This window comes from Lampris incognitus, chromosome 14, assembly GCF_029633865.1.
Source record: "Lampris incognitus isolate fLamInc1 chromosome 14, fLamInc1.hap2, whole genome shotgun sequence".
NCBI lineage: Eukaryota > Metazoa > Chordata > Actinopteri > Lampriformes > Lampridae > Lampris > Lampris incognitus.
Window position 1 is genome coordinate 49,142,918 of NC_079224.1, and position 17,239 is coordinate 49,160,156.

A 17,239-nucleotide genomic window follows, 5' to 3' on the forward strand; every position below is an offset into this window, starting at 1 on the left:
AAATATTGTCTTCAGATCCTCTAAATCAGTATTTTTCAACTGGTGGGTCGCGACCCAAAAGTGGGTTGTGGACTTGTTCTGAATGGGTCATGAAGTGTGTGGTCCCCCCCCCCCCAAAAAAAAAATTGTTGTGGATTTTTTCCCCCTTTTTCTCCCCAGTTGTACCCGTCCAATTACCCCACTCTTCTGAGCCGTCCCGGTCTCTGCTCCACCCCCTGTGCTGATCCGGGGAGGGCTGCAGACTACCACGTGTCTCCTCCCATACATGTGGAGTCACCAGCCGCTTCTTTTCACCTGACAGTGAGTTTTGCCAGGGGGACGTACCACATGGGAGGATCACGCTAATCCCCCCAGCCCCCCTCCCCAACAGGTGACCGACCAGAGGAGGCGCTAGTGCAGTGACCAGGACACATATCCACATCCAGCTTCCCACCCACAGACACAGCCTGAGACAAATTCTCCAAATTCTTCAAGAAATAACGAGTAACAGCCAGGAGGCCGATAAAGTATCACAATTTGGACTGAGTCAAGTCTATTCATGGCTGAGGGAGATGGACCAAGAACAAGAGCCTCAAAAGACTGGAATTTAGATTCAAGTCTAGAAGTCAGATTGAAAATAGATTTATATATTAAGGCAACACCCCCCCCCCCGCCTTGTTTATGTACCTGAGCTACATGGGCATAAGTATAGTCAGGTGGGGAAGCTTCATTTAAGGGAAGGAAAACATTTGGTTTCAGCCATGTTTCACATAACCCAATCATATCACAACTATGTTCAAGAATCACATCATTTATTAGTAAGGCTTTGGTAGACAGTGATCTGATATTTATGAAACCACATTGAAACATCTTGTGGAAGCGATCAGTAGCAGGCAGAGCTTTGGAGCTACCAATAGGTGAAAGATTAATTGGCGTTAGACGCCTTGAGTTACTAGTTGACAATTTTGAAGATCAACACTTTGGACGATATGTGGCTGCACTTTTGACAACATCAGATGTTTGGTTCTGTAGTTTATAGATACTTTGTTGCACATTTCACCACCACCAGTGGTAGGAAAGATTATTAGATTATTGTGATTCACACATTTAGGAGAGGAGAGCTTGGGTGTATATGTAGCAGGGTAGGGAGATGGTCTCATATCTTCTGTTGGCACCCTGTCGTATGCTTTCTCCAAATCCGCAAAGACACAATGCAACTCTTTCTGTCCTTCTCTATACTTCTCCATCAACATTCTCAAAGCAAACATCACATCTGTGGTGCTCTTTCATGGCATGAAACCATACTGCTGCTGCTGATCATCACCTCTCCTCCTCTTAACCTAGCTTCTATTACTCTTTCCCATATCTTCATGCTGTGGCTGATCAACTTTATACCTCTGTAGTTGCTGCAGTTCTGCACATCAGCCTTGTTCTTGAAAATCGGTACCAGTATGCTCCTTCTCCACTCTTCAGGCATCCTCTCACTTTCCAGGATTGTGTTAAACAATCTAGTTAAAACCTCCACTGCCATCTCTCCTAAATACCTCCATGCCTCCACAGGTATGTCATCAAGACCAACTGCCTTTCCACTCTTCATCCTCTTCATAGCTGCCCTCACTTCCTCCTTGCTAATCCACTGCACTTCCTGATTCACTATCCCTACATCATCCAACCTTCTCTCTCTCTCATTTTCTTCATTCATCAGCCCCTCAAAGTACTCCTTCCACCTTCTCAGCACACTCTCCTCGCTTGTCAGCAAGTTTCTATCTCTCTCCTTCATCACCCTAACTTGCCTCACATCCTTCCCAGCTCGCTCCCTCTGTCTAGCCAATCGGTACAAGTCCTTTTCTCCTTCCTTAGTGTCTAACCTGTCATACAACTCACCATACACTTTTTCCTTTGCCACATCTCTCTTCACTTTACGCTGTGTCTCCTTGTACTCCTGTCTACTTTCTTCATCTCTCTGACTATCCCACTTCTTCTTTACCATCCTCTTCCTCTGTATACTTTGCTGTACTTCCTCATTCCACCACCAAGTCTCCTTGTCTTCCTTCCTCTGTCCTGAAGACACACCAAGTACCTTCCTAGCTGTCTCCCTCACTATTTCTGCAGTGGTTGTCCAGCCATCTGGCAACTCTTCACTACCACCCAGTGCCTGTCTTAACTCCTGCCTGAACTCCACACAACAGTCTTCCTTCTTCAACTTCCACCATTTGATCTTCGGCTCTGCCTTCACTCTCTTCCTCTTCTTGGTCTCCAAAGTCATCCTACAGACCGCCATCCGATGCTGCCTAGCTACGTTCTCTCCTGTCACCACCTTGCAGTCTCCAATCTCTTTCAGATTGCGCCTTCTACATAAGATATAGTCCACCTGTGTGCACTTTCCTCCACTCTTGTACGTCACCCTTTGTTCTTACCTCTTCTTGAAATATGTATTCACCACAGACATTTCCATCCTTTTCACAAAGTCCACCACCATCTGTCCTTCCACATTCCTCTCCTTGACACCATACCTACCCATCACCTCCTCATCACCTCTGTTCCCTTCACCAACATAGCCCTTCACCAACATGTACACTCTCCACCAAGTCATCCAACTCACTCCAGAATTCTTCTTTCTCTTCCATCTCACACCCAACTTGCGGGGCATATGCGCTGATAACATTCAGCAATAGACCTTCGAGTTCCAGCTTCATACTTATCACTCTGTCTGACACTCTCTTCACCTCCAGCACACTCTTGATATACTCTTCCTTCAGAAATACCCCTACCCCATTTCTCCTCCCATTCACACCATGGTAGAAGAGTTTGAACCCACTTCCGATGCTCCTGGCCTTCCTCCCCTTCCACCTGGTCTCTTGCGCACACAGTATATCTACCAACCTTCTCTCCATCATCTCAGCCAGCTCTCTCCCTTTACCAGTCATAGTGCCAACATTCAAAGTTCTGACTCTCACCTCTACACTCCTACCCTTCCTCCTCTCTCGCTGCTTCTGGACACGCCTTCCCCCTCTCCTCCTTAGCCCAACAGTAGTATAGTTTCCACCGGCACCCTGCTGGCCAACAATACCGGTGGCTGTTGTTGGTATCGACCGATGTGGTATGGAAATCTGATTTATGATCCGCGTATTTAATTTGGCAAAGGTTTTACAGCAGATGCCCTTCCTGATGCAACCCTCCCCATTTATCTGGGCATGGATCCGGCACTAAAAATGCACTGGCTTGTGCATTCTCAGTGGCCGGGTTAATACACAGTATTATGAGCATAAAAGACATTATATCAGAAATGGAGTTCGGGAAGGAACATCAGAAATGGAGTTCGGGAAGGAACATCCAAACAGGCTAGATCAGATACTGTACAGGACCTGCTGTCCCCCAGTCAAGATCATACCAGCCATTTTTGAAGATCTGGAAGAGAACTCAGTAGGAGAGACTGAAGAAACTGAATGCATCCACTGACTGATAATTCAGACAACGGTAAGCAGCATAATTTAATGTTACCATCATGATCATATGATTATTATATTGATAATAATATTATGATTAAAATAATTTTTAGCACCAGAACCTAAACTTGAATCATAACTTAAGACCCAAACAGCAGCAGATATGGGACAGATTTAGAATTATCAAAGAAAAGACTCGGACAGCACTCCAATTTATAATGTTGCCACATGGACGTTTCAGGCAAGACGCCCTTCTTCAGCGTATATTCTGGCAATGTTCAATCAATAGACACAGGGGGAGGTATATGTCTCACTCAAAAGCATCATAGCAGCCCAAAAATAACAAAATAAACACTGAAATGAATGTATATTGGCTAATTGAGAATTTGGTTCCTTGTCACTGTTATGGTTACTGTAGTAATTCGTTTTAAACATACACATACCCAGTTTTGTGTGGTACTGATGTTATGAATACAGAAATTTAATGCATCACTAATGCATCTTCTCCGGGTTGAATGTTTCCCAGATGAAACAGCAGATGACCAAAGCATTCATCTTTTCCTTGACTCCAGCCATTCAGATTCAGTGCAAGATGAAGAAGCAAACATCCCCTGTTTTTTGGTAAGCAGTAAACGACCTTGGAACATTAGAGTAAAAAGTTACATACATGCCTACACAGCCACATCATTTTTAACATCAGCTTCACACTCGGTGTACAGTTTACATTTCTTTTAAGGAACTATGAAAGCAATTCTGTAATAAACAGTTGAATTACATATAATTCTAAAAGCCCCCGAGTGAATTTCCTAGAAAATACTTTTTAACGGGTAAAAAGAGGGAATAAATGATCACATTCATTGCACTAAAGCGAGCTGTTTGTAATGCACTGTAAACCAGAGTGAAACTGCAGGTATGACAGTCTTTGAATGGACAGACTCGTGTGCTGAGTATAGTGGTTTGACAGGGAAGCTGCAGGTATGATAGTCTTTTCACTCTCAAATGGACATATCCATGTGCTTAAATCTGTACTTTACATTTACATAGGATGAGTATGTGGCTGAGGAGAATGAAGAGGAGGAAAGCCTTGCAGAGGAGCAGAGTGAAGCCTGTCTTAACATACAAGATGGAGAGGGACATGGGAGTGATCAGTCTTCAGAAAAACTAGAAGACTTAATGATGACATTTCTGGCTATGATGATTTTGTCATGGCAAGCAACCTTCAGGTTTTCTGACAATGCCGTCACAGCTCTTCCTCTGTGCAGTTCATGAGGCAGTTTCAATTTCAGTACAGATTATGAGGCAGTTTCAGCAGAGTCAATAGCTTACAGCATGAAATCATCAAGATGGTGCCTTCGACAGTGGCCTCGGCTCTGCCCTATCTTGTACTTTCTCTGTTTTTGTTTATTTGTTTAGTATCCGGCGCCCACTCACTGATCGCATGAAGCAGGGCAGAACTTTTAAGTCTCCAGCTGTCCACTGGACAAACTCAACAGACTTTTTTAATGACTTTAATTGAATATTTTAATGAAAGTCTTACCGAGGTCTTGATCGGTACAGTCCTGTTTGGACTACGATGATGACACCGAAGGGCTAAGCAAGCTGGAGCGCTCATTAAACTGTGACAGAACTGCACTCCCTTTAATCCACCTGGCAAATGTCCACTCTCTCTCTGGCCAACAAGATGGATGAACTGCTACTACTACTACTATTACTTTCGGCTGCTCCCGTTAGGGGGCGCCACAGCGGATCATCCATTTCCATCTCTTCCTGTCCTCTGCATCCTCTGTCACACTAGCCACCTGCATGTCCTCTCTCACCACATCCATAAACCTCCTCTTTGGCCTTCCTCTTCTCCTTTTCCCTGGCAGCTCCATATTCAGTATATTCAGGGATGAACTGCTACTCCTAAATGGAAAAAACTTGGACTTTTCCAGATCTGTCACCCTGTGTCTCACTGAAACCTGGCTTAGTGAGCACATCACGGACAGTACACTTCATCTGCCGCAGTTCCAACGCCTCTGATACAGAGGTATTGGGGGAAAAACTGGGGTGGCAGCATATGCTTCTATATAAGGGAGGGTTGGTGTATGGATGGCACAGTGTTGAAGAAATCATGCAGCCCTCCCTTTTCATTAACTGTGAACCATTCTATTCACTGCGGGAATTTTCATCATGTTTTCTGATCAGTGTCTATATCCCACACCAGGCCTGTGTTAAAGAGGTGTTAAAACACCTGCTGATCAAATTACAAACATGGAGTGCAAATATCCAGACTCCCTGCTCATTATCCTTGGGGATTTTAACAGAACAAACCTCAGCCATGAACTGCCAAAATACAGACAGCTTGTTAAATGTCCCACCAGGGACAAAAACACTGGAACATTGCTACGCAATATTAAGGGACACCTATCGCTCAGTCCCCCTTGCAGCCCTGAGACTCTCTGATCACTGTCTGATTCATCTTATCCCAACCTACAGGCAGAAACTAAAACCTGCAACACCTGAGGAGATGGACCAATGAGATGGACCAATGAGTCAAAACTGGAGCTCCAGGCCTGCCTCGAGGGCGCTGACTGGAGTGTTTTTGAGGCTGCATATACAGACCTGGACAAACTTACTGACACTGTGACATCTTACATCAGCTTTTGTGAGGACATGTGTGTGGCCACCAAAACTTTCTGTACCTTCAACAACAATAAGCCCTGGTTCACATCAAAACTCAGACAGCTTCATCAGGCCAAAGAGCAAGCCTACAGGGGTGGAGATATAGGATCCGGTATTACAAAGCCAGGAATACACTCACTTAGGTGATCAGAGTGGCAAAAAGGTGCAACTGAAAACATGAAAAACAGGTTTTCTGCCAACGACCCATCATCAATCTGGAGCTGTTTAAAAGACATTACCAACTACAGGAGCCATCTCCCCACACTGCAGGGAACCATCAACTGGCTGATGACCTAAATGGGTTTTACTGCAGGTTTGAAAAGCAAACTTTCACACCCCCTCACCCTCTACGGCCACAACACACAACCAAATGCACTCCCTGCCAGCCCCTCCCCCTTCCCCACCGAACCCCCACCCACACTCAGGATCTGTTTTGGGGACATGCACCAGCTCTTCCAGAGACAGAGGACCAGGAAGGCACCAGGCCTGGATGACATGTCACCCTCCTGTCTTAAAGTCTGTGCTGACCAGCTGGCCCCCATTTTCATACTGATCTTCAACAGATAACTGGAGCTGTGTGAAGTCCCCTCCTGCTTCAAGAGCTCTACTATCATCCTGGTCCCCAAGAAACCCAGTATCACAGGATTATATGACTACAGGTCCATTGCCCTAATGTCTGTGGTCATGAAATCTTTTGAGAGACTGGTGTTGGCCCACCTGAAGGAAACCACAGGCCCCCTGCTCGAACCTCTGTAGTTTGCCTACCAAGCAAACAGGTCAGTGGAAGATGCAGTCAACATGGGATTGCACCACATCTTCCAACACCTCGACTCCCCAGGTACATACACAAGGGTCCTGTTTGTGGACTTCAGCTCAGCATTCAACACCATCGACCCAGATATCTTCCACTCCAAACTCACCTGACTCACTGTACCAGCTCCCATCTGCCGGTGGATTAAAAACTTCCTTACAGACAGGAGGCAGCTGGGGAGGCTGGGGAAAATCACATCCAGCACCTGGACAATCAGCACTGGTGCCCCCCAGGGACATGTTCTCTCCCCTCTACTCTTCTCCCTCTACACAAATGACTGCACCTCAGGTAACCGTCTGTTAAACTCCTGAAGTTTGCGGATGACCCAACCACCATTGGCCTTATCCGGGATGGTGACGAGTCTGCATATAGACGGGAAGTTGATCAGCTGGTCCTCTGGTGTGACCATAACAACCTGGAACTGAACACGTTCAAAACTGTGGAGTTGACAGTGGACTTCAGGAGGAGCCTCCCCCCAACACTGCCCCCCCCGGCAGTGTTGGGGGGGGGTAGACACCGTGCTGTTGAGTATAGTGAGGGGGGGGGCTCACTATACTCAACAGCATGGTGTCTATGGTGAAAACCTACAGATTTCTGGGTTCCACAATCTCCCAGGACCTAAGGTGGACATCCAACACAGACACAATCATCATAAGGCCCAGCAGAGGATGTTCTTTCTGCTCCAACGGGAACACGCGAAGAGAGACTTAACATCATCAGAGACCATCGTTTCATCCTCTCCATAATGATGTCCCTCACCTTATCCTCAAAATCCACAGTGTTCTCAATGTGATGTTCATTCAAGATTCAAGATTCTTTATTTGTTACGTCTCATTATGAAAGCATAAGAGAGTAAAATTCTTGAGTTTCGGCTCCTCAACACTGCAGCAACAATTGTAACTGAACCACAACAAAACAACAAACAGCAACAATAGTGTGTGATGTATGTAAGGTGCTGTGTGTGTGTGTGTGTGTGTGTGTGTGTGTGTGTGTGTGTGTGTGTGTGTGTGTGTGTGTGTGTGTGTGTGTGTAAACTGACCATCTTTACTGCCTACCAACGGCTTAAGAACAGATGCCAGAAACTTACAGATGTTACAGGTCACTGAGTTAATCATACAAACAATAGGCCGTAATGGCACATCCTGTTTATGTATCTTAGGTAAACCATACAGACCAGGTGTAGCGCCCCCTGGGTATAATCTGTGGTACTAAATTCTGTCAATAGCATTGTCCTGTTCTAACAGCTTCAGACGATCTATCACCTTTTTCTTGTGACCACTGGCTGGATGTGGTTTCAGAGGCTCATGAGTATTTATGGCGCTAGCTAAGTAACGTCACAACTGTCTCATGATAGTGTGTCTGGTTGAACAGTAGAGTGCTCCCGCCTCTGTCCGCCGGGAGGACGGTGATGTTCTTGTCCTTACTGAGAGTCGTAGGTGCATTGCTCTCATCTCTACTGATGTTGGACAGCCGCGGCTTCGAGCTGCTGAGGCAGGCTGAAGCTTTCATCCGCAGCTGCTCCGCTTTTGGGTCCATGATGTCTTTGTTACATATCGCCGAGTCCGGGGCTGTGATCAGCTCCACTAGCTGGATTTGCCTCAGCGTGACAGCAAAATTCAGCCCTTTATCAAGGACGTCTTTCTCCGCCTGGGTGAGTTGTCTGTCAGACAGATTCTTCACCCACTTGTCCACGTTGTTGGCACGTGTCTGGCATCTGTCTCTCTGTCTGCCATTTAGGGTATCGTCTGTTGTCTGCCGATGTCTCTGGTGTGCAGCCAGCGAGTTGGTCGAACTTCTTTTGCTGCCTGGTTTTCAACTCTCCATGTTGTGCAACATGAGCCTTTGCTGTGAACGCAATCACACGTTGGAAATTGGTCTCACCTAGACGCGATGTGAGTCTCTGTTGGATCTGCTCCTGTCTGGCTTTCAAAGCCTCGATGGTAAAATTTGTTTGTCTCACCCATTCATTCAACAGCTGGCTCTGTGCCTATTGGAGAATGTTTGCAATGTGATTGCAACTATTAACAGAGGACTGGGGAATAGCTGCTACCACAATGCAACTATTCCCCAGTCCTCTGTGGACAGTACACATGGCCACTGGAACTCTGCATAACGGTCATGGCAATTTGCATATGAAACTGGTGCTTGGTTTGGGTGGTTATACCACTGTGGTGTTAATAAGGGTGGGGTACCTACAGTCACTGTATTGTTTATAGGGGTGGGGGTACCTACAGTCACTGTATTGTTTATAGGGGTGGGGTACCTGCAGTCACTGTATTGTTTATAAGGGTGGGGTACCTGCAGTCACTGTATTGTTTATAGGGGTGGGGCACCTGCAGTCACTGTATTGTTTATAGGGGTGGGGGTACCTACAGTCACTGTATTGTTTATAGGGGTGGGGGTACCTACAGTCACTGTATTGTTTATAAGGGTGGGGTACCTGCAGTCACTGTATTGTTTATAAGGGTGGGGGTACCTGCAGTCACTGTATTGTTTATAAGGGTGGGGTACCTACAGTCACTGTATTGTTTATAAGGGTGGGGTACCTACAGTCACTGTATTGTTTATAAGGGTGGGGGTACCTACAGTCACTGTATTGTTTATAAGGGTGGGGTACCTGCAGTCACTGTATTGTTTATAGGGGTGGGGGTACCTGCAGTCACTGTATTGTTTATAAGGGTGGGGTACCTGCAGTCACTGTATTGTTTATAGGGGTGGGGTACCTGCAGTCACTGTATTGTTTATAAGGGTGGGGGTACCTGCAGTCACTGTATTGTTTATAAGGGTGGGGTACCTGCAGTCACTGTATTGTTTATAGGGGTGGGGTACCTACAGTCACTGTATTGTTTATAAGGGTGGGGTACCTGCAGTCACTGTATTGTTTATAAGGGTGGGGTACCTGCAGTCACTGTATTGTTTATAGGGGTGGGGTACCTGCAGTCACTGTATTGTTTATAAGGGTGGGGGTACCTGCAGTCACTGTATTGTTTATAAGGGTGGGGTACCTGCAGTCACTGTATTGTTTATAAGGGTGGGGTACCTGCAGTCACTGTATTGTTTATAGGGTGGGGGTACCTGTAGTCACTGTATTGTTTATAGGGGGGGGACACCTGCAGGCAGGTGAGACTGAAGAGGTCACTTAGATGATGATGATGAAACGTTTGTGTCAGTAAACACTGGGTCCAGATGAGCTGATTCAACCCTCTGTGAGTTCCGTACCTGGATTATTGAGCAGCCTCAGGAGATCTTGGCGAGGGTAACCAGCCTTTTGCATGGGAGGGGATCAGCTCAACAGTGGGAATGGAGAGGAAAGGAAAGAAAGCTGTTTTAACCGACAAACCTGATGGAGTGCGGGATGATGAACTGAATCATTTTTACTTCTGTTTTGATGAGCATTATTTTAAAAATAAACATCCAGCTTTTAGGGATGAAACTAGAGCCTCGGAGACCAGTATTATCATCAGTGCTGAAGAAGTGCTGAAATCTTCCATGCACACTGAGGGGAAGGAAAGTGCCAGCCCCGGTCATCGGGGGCTGGCTCCTCAAAACCTGTGCCAGGCAGTTATGCAGCATTCTTTCTTGTATATCCCGGTATTCACAGTATTTGCCACCAAATAGACTTTTTCTTTGAGATGTCGAGTTAAAGCTGAAGTGTAACAAAGCTTTCACCTTCAGTAAATACTTCCCTGACCGCATGATTAATGTCCCTTCCTGAACCATTCCTCCTCTGTTACTTCAAAAAACCATCCAATCATGACGTTTTTAGGGAAGCCCTGTTACCAGAGATGGAATTGGATTGAATAAAGCAGCCAGTTTCCATTTCTTAATGCAACAGTGCCATGCCAGCATCTTCACAGCAACCATCCACTTCCCAGTTCAGGAATGCCACACCAAGGGTTATGTTGTGCAGTCCCCTTTCCTAATGTCAGTGCCATGCCAACATCTTCACAGCAACCATCCACTTCCCAGTTCAGGAATGCCACACCAAGGGTTATGTTGTGCAGTCCCCTTTCCTAATGTGTCAGTGCTGTGCCAACATCTTCACAGCAACCATCCACTTCCCAGTTCAGGAATGCCACACCAAGGGTTATGTTGTGCAGTCCCCTTTCCTAATGTGTCAGTGCTGTGCCAACATCTTCACAGCGGCCATCCACTTCCCGATTCAGGAATGCCACACCAAGGGTTATGTTGTGCAGTCCCCTTTCCTAATGTGTCAGTGCTGTGCCAACATCTTCACAGCGGCCATCCACTTCCCGATTCAGGAATGCCACACCAAGGGTTATGTTGTGCAGTCCCCTTTCCTAATGTGTCAGTGCTGTGCCAACATCTTCACAGCAACCATCCACTTCCCAGTTCAGGAATGCCACACCAAGGGTTATGTTATGCAGTCCCCTTTCCTAATGTGTCAGTGCTGTGCCAACATCTTCACAGCAGCCATCCACTTCCCGATTCAGGAATGCCACACCAAGGGTTATGTTATGCAGTCCCCTTTCCTAATGTGTCAGTGCTGTGCCAACATCTTCACAGCAACCATCCACTTCCCAGTTCAGGAATGCCACACCAAGGGTTATGTTATGCAGTCCCCTTTCCTAATGTGTCAGTGCTGTGCCAACATCTTCACAGCAGCCATCCACTTCCCAGTTCAGGAATGCCACACCAAGGGTTATGTTATGCAGTCCCCTTTCCTAATGTGTCAGTGCTGTGCCAACATCTTCACAGCAGCCATCCACTTCCCGATTCAGGAATGCCACACCAAGGGTTATGTTATGCAGTCCCCTTTCCTAATGTGTCAGTGCCATGCCAACATCTTCACAGCAACCATCCACTTCCCAGTTCAGGAATGCCACACCAAGGGTTATGTTATGCAGTCCCCTTTCCTAATGTGTCAGTGCTGTGCCAACATCTTCACAGCAGCCATCCACTTCCCAGTTCAGGAATGCCACACCAAGGGTTATGTTGTGCAGTCCCCTTTCCTAATGTGTCAGTGCTGTGCCAACATCTTCACAGCAACCATCCACTTCCCGATTCAGGAATGCCACACCAAGGGTTATGTTATGCAGTCCCCTTTCCTAATGTGTCAGTGCCATGCCAACATCTTCACAGCAACCATCCACTTCCCAGTTCAGGAATGCCACACCAAGGGTTATGTTATGCAGTCCCCTTTCCTAATGTGTCAGTGCTGTGCCAACATCTTCACAGCAACCATCCACTTCCCAGTTCAGGAATGCCACACCAAGGGTTATGTTATGCAGTCCCCTTTCCTAATGTGTCAGTGCTGTGCCAACATCTTCACAGCAGCCATCCACTTCCCGATTCAGGAATGCCACACCAAGGGTTATGTTGTGCAGTCCCCTTTCCTAATGTGTCAGTGCTGTGCCAACATCTTCACAGCAACCATCCACTTCCCGATTCAGGAATGCCACACCAAGGGTTATGTTATGCAGTCCCCTTTCCTAATGTGTCAGTGCTGTGCCAACATCTTCACAGCAGCCATCCACTTCCCGATTCAGGAATGCCACACCAAGGGTTATGTTATGCAGTCCCCTTTCCTAATGTGTCAGTGCTGTGCCAACCAGCCCGAGACAGAGGCCACTTAGTGCCCGGTGAAAACACGTTGGCCCTCCTCAGCACGTCGCTATGCTACTTTAGAAAGCACACATGTGACTTGACATGTGAACACACAACCGGTCCTCTGAGCCTCTGCTCCGCCGCTGTGTGAAGAGTTATTCAAAAGAAAAATACTTTATCTGAACAGCACTTCTCCAAAACAAGTCTTTACACTCTGTGTGTGTGTGTGTGTGTGTGTGTGTGTGTGTGTGTGTGTGTGTGTGTGTGTGTGTGTGTGTGTGTGTGTGCGTGTGTGTAGGTCAGTAGGAGGGTAGGTAGGTACTTTGTTGATCCTTGGGGGGACATTAAGGCATTAAAGCAACTCACATCACAAACAACAACAAAATAAGTGACACTAGAATAAAATAGACATGTGAATATGATATACCTTAAGAACCGTACCATCTAGCACCCCGGAGCCTGACTCTGATCACCCCGACCTGGCCAGCCAGGGGGGGATTTGTACAGTCTTACTGTGGCAGGCTGAAAAGATCTCCTACAGCGCTCCCTAGTGCAATGTGGTTGTAGTGACGTGTTGCTAAAGGAGCTTGTCTGCTCTGCCCCAGTGTAATGTAGGGATGGGAAGGATTCTCCACGATGGCCAGGAGTTTGGTCCTCATACTCCTATTTGCCACCTCATCCACAGTGTCACCCCAGGGTGACACCCACTTTCCTAATAAGCTCGCTCATGCTCCTTGATGCTGCCCCCCCCAGCGTACCACCACTTACAGTGCTGCACTGACTACCGCTGACTGGTGAAACATGTTCAGCAGAGTCCTGCTCATGCCAATGGACCTGAGCCTCCTCAGGAAATGAAGCCGGCTCTGGCCACTCTTATACAGGGCATGTCTCCCTGTGAAAGGGTTTTTTAGGGAGTTGTTTGTTATCCGATGCGAGGGTCTACGGACAGGATCTTGAGGCAAATTTGTAACGGGTTGGACCCTTTAGTCGACCGATTAACATTGTCGTCTGTGGTGCGGGAGACGCGGGTTCGCGTCCCGGCTGCCCCCCCCCCCGAATTGGCTACATTGGTGTCAGAAGTGGGATGGTGAGACCGTGAGGCCATCGGAAGCGGGGTAGTGTAACGACCACGAATAAGTAGACTCATTAGCGCTTGGCTAACGGGTCGGACTCTTTAGGCGACTAGTGGTGTTGCCCGTGGTGCGGGAGACACGGGTTCGCGTCCTGGCTGCGGCGGTTCCCGGGCTGCCCCGCCGAATCGGTGACACTTTGACAACGTCTCTGAGGTTCCAAATTACATTGATATGGACCGAAATGATTGCAGCAAATCCGGCCTGACACATTTTTCAACACAACGATGGATGAAATCGACGTAGCCTAGGCAGTTGCGTTTGCGTATTTGCGTCAAGTATGCTTCTAGCCTTAGCGTCACTCAGGTCCGAGGGTGGGGCTCTGTCTAGCCACGTGACAGAATTGGAAAAAGGGGCAGCTCACTGGTCTCATGAGACTACATCCCTGGAGTGCAAGCTACAGTCTCACTGAACAGGTGGCGCTTCTATCCGATGAGTGTGAGGATTTAGAGGGCAGGTCACGCAGGAACAATTGAGCATTATTGGTCTACATGAAGACTTGGATGGACCACGTCCAACTGACTTCATTATTGGTCTGCTGTGTTCTGCAACTGGAAGACCGCTGCTTGACAGAGCACACCGTTCCCTGCTGCCGCGTCCCCAGTCTGGAGAGATGCTATGTCCCTTCATTGCTCCTGTGCACTACTTTAGTGTCAAGGAGGACATTACGCAACACGCAAGACAAGTGGGTCCACTTCTCTACAATGGCCAAAGAATTCTACTGGTCCCGGACTACACCGCTGCTGTTGCTAAGAAGAGAGCGGCATTCGACGAGGCCAAGAAACTGCTCCGAGATCGCCAGGGGGCAAAATGTGGCCTGCTTTTCTCTGTGCTATTTAGGATTACACACCGTGGCAACCAGTCCGTGTTCCACACTCCCGAAGAGGCAATGTCAAGTCAAGGCAAGTCCTTTATCTGGAGTGGTATCCTGGTCTCCGAGCCAGCTCATGTTGGTTCCATGTTATCAACCACATGCGGTAAGGTACCATGGCAATATTACTGATGTTAGCGTCCCGGGCTAACAACTAGCTATTGTACCCGGTTATTTTCTTGCCAGTTGCGGGATTCGATACGGGGTGTACTGCACCACAAGGCGACATCACTAACCGCTCGGCTAAAGGGTCAGACCCGTTAGCTAGGGGCTAACGTGTCTTATTACTAGTTTACAGTAGTCACCCTCTCCCGGAAGCGCGCCCTCGCGCTTTGTTCTTCCCGCGCTCCGAAGAGACTTCTGAGGATCTGCGCACTTCCGGATCCCGCCGCTGCCACCAATGTGAGCGGTTATTTTCTCGCCCGGTGCGGGATTCGATACGAGGTGTACTGCACCACAAGGCGACGCCACTAACGCTCGGCTAAAGGGTCAGACCCGTTAGTCTTCTTAGTAGTTTACACTATGCTAGCTGACTGACTATGGACTAGCTCTGGTTGCTAAAGCTAGCATTACCTGTGCACCAAATACATAAACAAATGCTGGACTTTTCTTTTGCTACTAGCGGTACTTCTGGGTAAACAAAAGTAAAGGGTGATAGTTATGCTGACATCTAAATGTTTTGGACTCGATGAGTATCGTATTTTGTGGAACATTGCTAGTACGGTATTCGGCCTGCTGGTTTGTTATTGGCCGGTCTTGCTGTGCTAAGTTAGTTGTTTTAAGCCACCTCATTCTGCAGTCAGCTGTTCGCTAAAACTCTGGCCCGTACTACCTGTTTGGCAAGAGGATAGCAATTACACGGAGATGACACCGTTTGTAGAAGTTGTACTTTACAGTATCGCCCGGCTGATGCTGGACAAGCTGTCATACACTGGCGCTGTCGTTTTCTCGTTGCTCTCCCACTGAAATGGTTCACTATGGTTCCTAAGTGCCGACATGTTCTTATTTTCACTTTCTGTACGTCCACTTGGCAGGACTCCAATTGCTTGCTTGTTTGTTAAGGCTATGCAACAGCATGCATGCCCCTGTTGAGGTTGGATGTGGGGTGGGGGTAGGGAAAGAGGGATCTGGGGAGGTGGGTTTCAGGATGTGGGTGATATGGTGTTTTTGTGCCCCTCGTTTTCTTTTTTCTCCTTTTTCCCGTTTTTAACTTTTTCTCATCTTGGCTGTCTACCTGTCTCCTACTGATGGTAAACATGTCCTCTGTCATTTGCCGTACTGACTGTATCTCTCTCTCCAACTTTGTTAATAGATGTTCATGTCCATTATCTCCTGCAGTGACATACAATGTCACTAACATCTTGACCAGGGGGTGGTATGAGTAGGTCAGTCACCTGCACCAGCTGGAACGTGAAAGGCCTCAACCTGCCTGTAAAAGGGAAAAAGGTTCTGACTCATCTTAAACACCAACACTCAGATTGCATTTCTCCAGGAAACGCACCTTCATGACCAGGTTCGGCTTTGCTGTGGTTTGGTAGGCCAGTTGTTCCACTCAAAATTTCAGTTCAAATCCAGAGGGCCCGCAATATTGATTAACAAAAATATCCCATTTTCAGTCTCAAAGGCCGACGCAGATTCGAGAGGTGGTTACATAATTGTCACTGGTCGGACGTATAATAGTCTGGTTATGGGCAGCACGGTGGCCCAGTGGGCAGCACTGTTGCCTGACAGCAAGAAGGTCCTGGGTTTGAACCCCAGGCTGCCCCAGGTCCTTTTTGTGTGGAGTTTGAACGTTCTCCCTGTCTGCGTGGGTTTCCTCGGTGCTCCGGTTTCTTTCCTCCCACCATCAAAAAGACATGCATGTTAGGGTTAGTACTCCTGCCTGTGCCCCTGAGCAAGGCAGTGGAAAGAAGAAGTGGAGTTGGTCTCCAGGCGCTGTAGCTGCCCACTGCAATAGGATGGTTACATGCAGACAACACATTCATTGTAAGAGTACAATTGGTTGTTAGAATACAGTGACAAAAGAACGTGGCGTTCTGTCTTTCTTCTAGCCAGCATATACGCTGATGATGCACAATTCTGTGAGGATGTTTTTATCCCGCTTACCTGACATCAGTACACACAATCTTATCCTTGGTGGGCACTTTAACTGTGTCCTGTCCACCACTCTTGATCGTAGCTCATCAAAACCTGCTCCTCTTTCTAAGTTTTCTTCTATTATTAGTACATTTCCTCGAGTATCAGATGTTTGGCATTTTTTCTAAATCTCACGGCCCGTGACTATTCATTTTTTCCCACGTTCATAAGACTTACTCTCAGATGAATTACTTTTTACTACACAAAAAACTGCTCTCACTGGTTCGAAAATGCAGTTACCAGGCTGGGGTAATGTCAGACCATTGCCTCTTGAGCTAACGTTACCAAACCAACCCTTACCTTGCCGACCGTGGCGCTTTACCTCTCCTACTTTCTGACCAAGCTGTCATCACATTTCTGTCTCATCAGATGATTTAATTTCTCCACATCAGTTGAACCCCAGGGGTTGTAGTTGTGTTTTGAGCATTGAAAATAAACCTTGTTTAAAAAAATGGTCTTGCAGTTCCTGCTTTGCTTCGCTGGTCCATTTCTTCACTTTAATACTATTTTGCAAACAATTTAAAATGGCCGCTATCCAATGCCTGTGAATACTGCCAACGCCTCGGTGGTAGTTATGGTGCGTCTGTAACCTTGGCAACAATCAAAAATCAAGTGTAGACTATTTGTCTGCACT

The 17,239-nt window shown here is 47.2% G+C and overlaps 1 protein-coding gene across 2 annotated transcripts in view; it reads left to right on the forward strand.

Moving 5' to 3' along the window:
* Positions 1–17,239, forward strand: part of tmeff1a (transmembrane protein with EGF-like and two follistatin-like domains 1a) — a 100,217-nt gene that overhangs the window by 34,735 nt on the left and 48,243 nt on the right. The window lies entirely within an intron of this gene.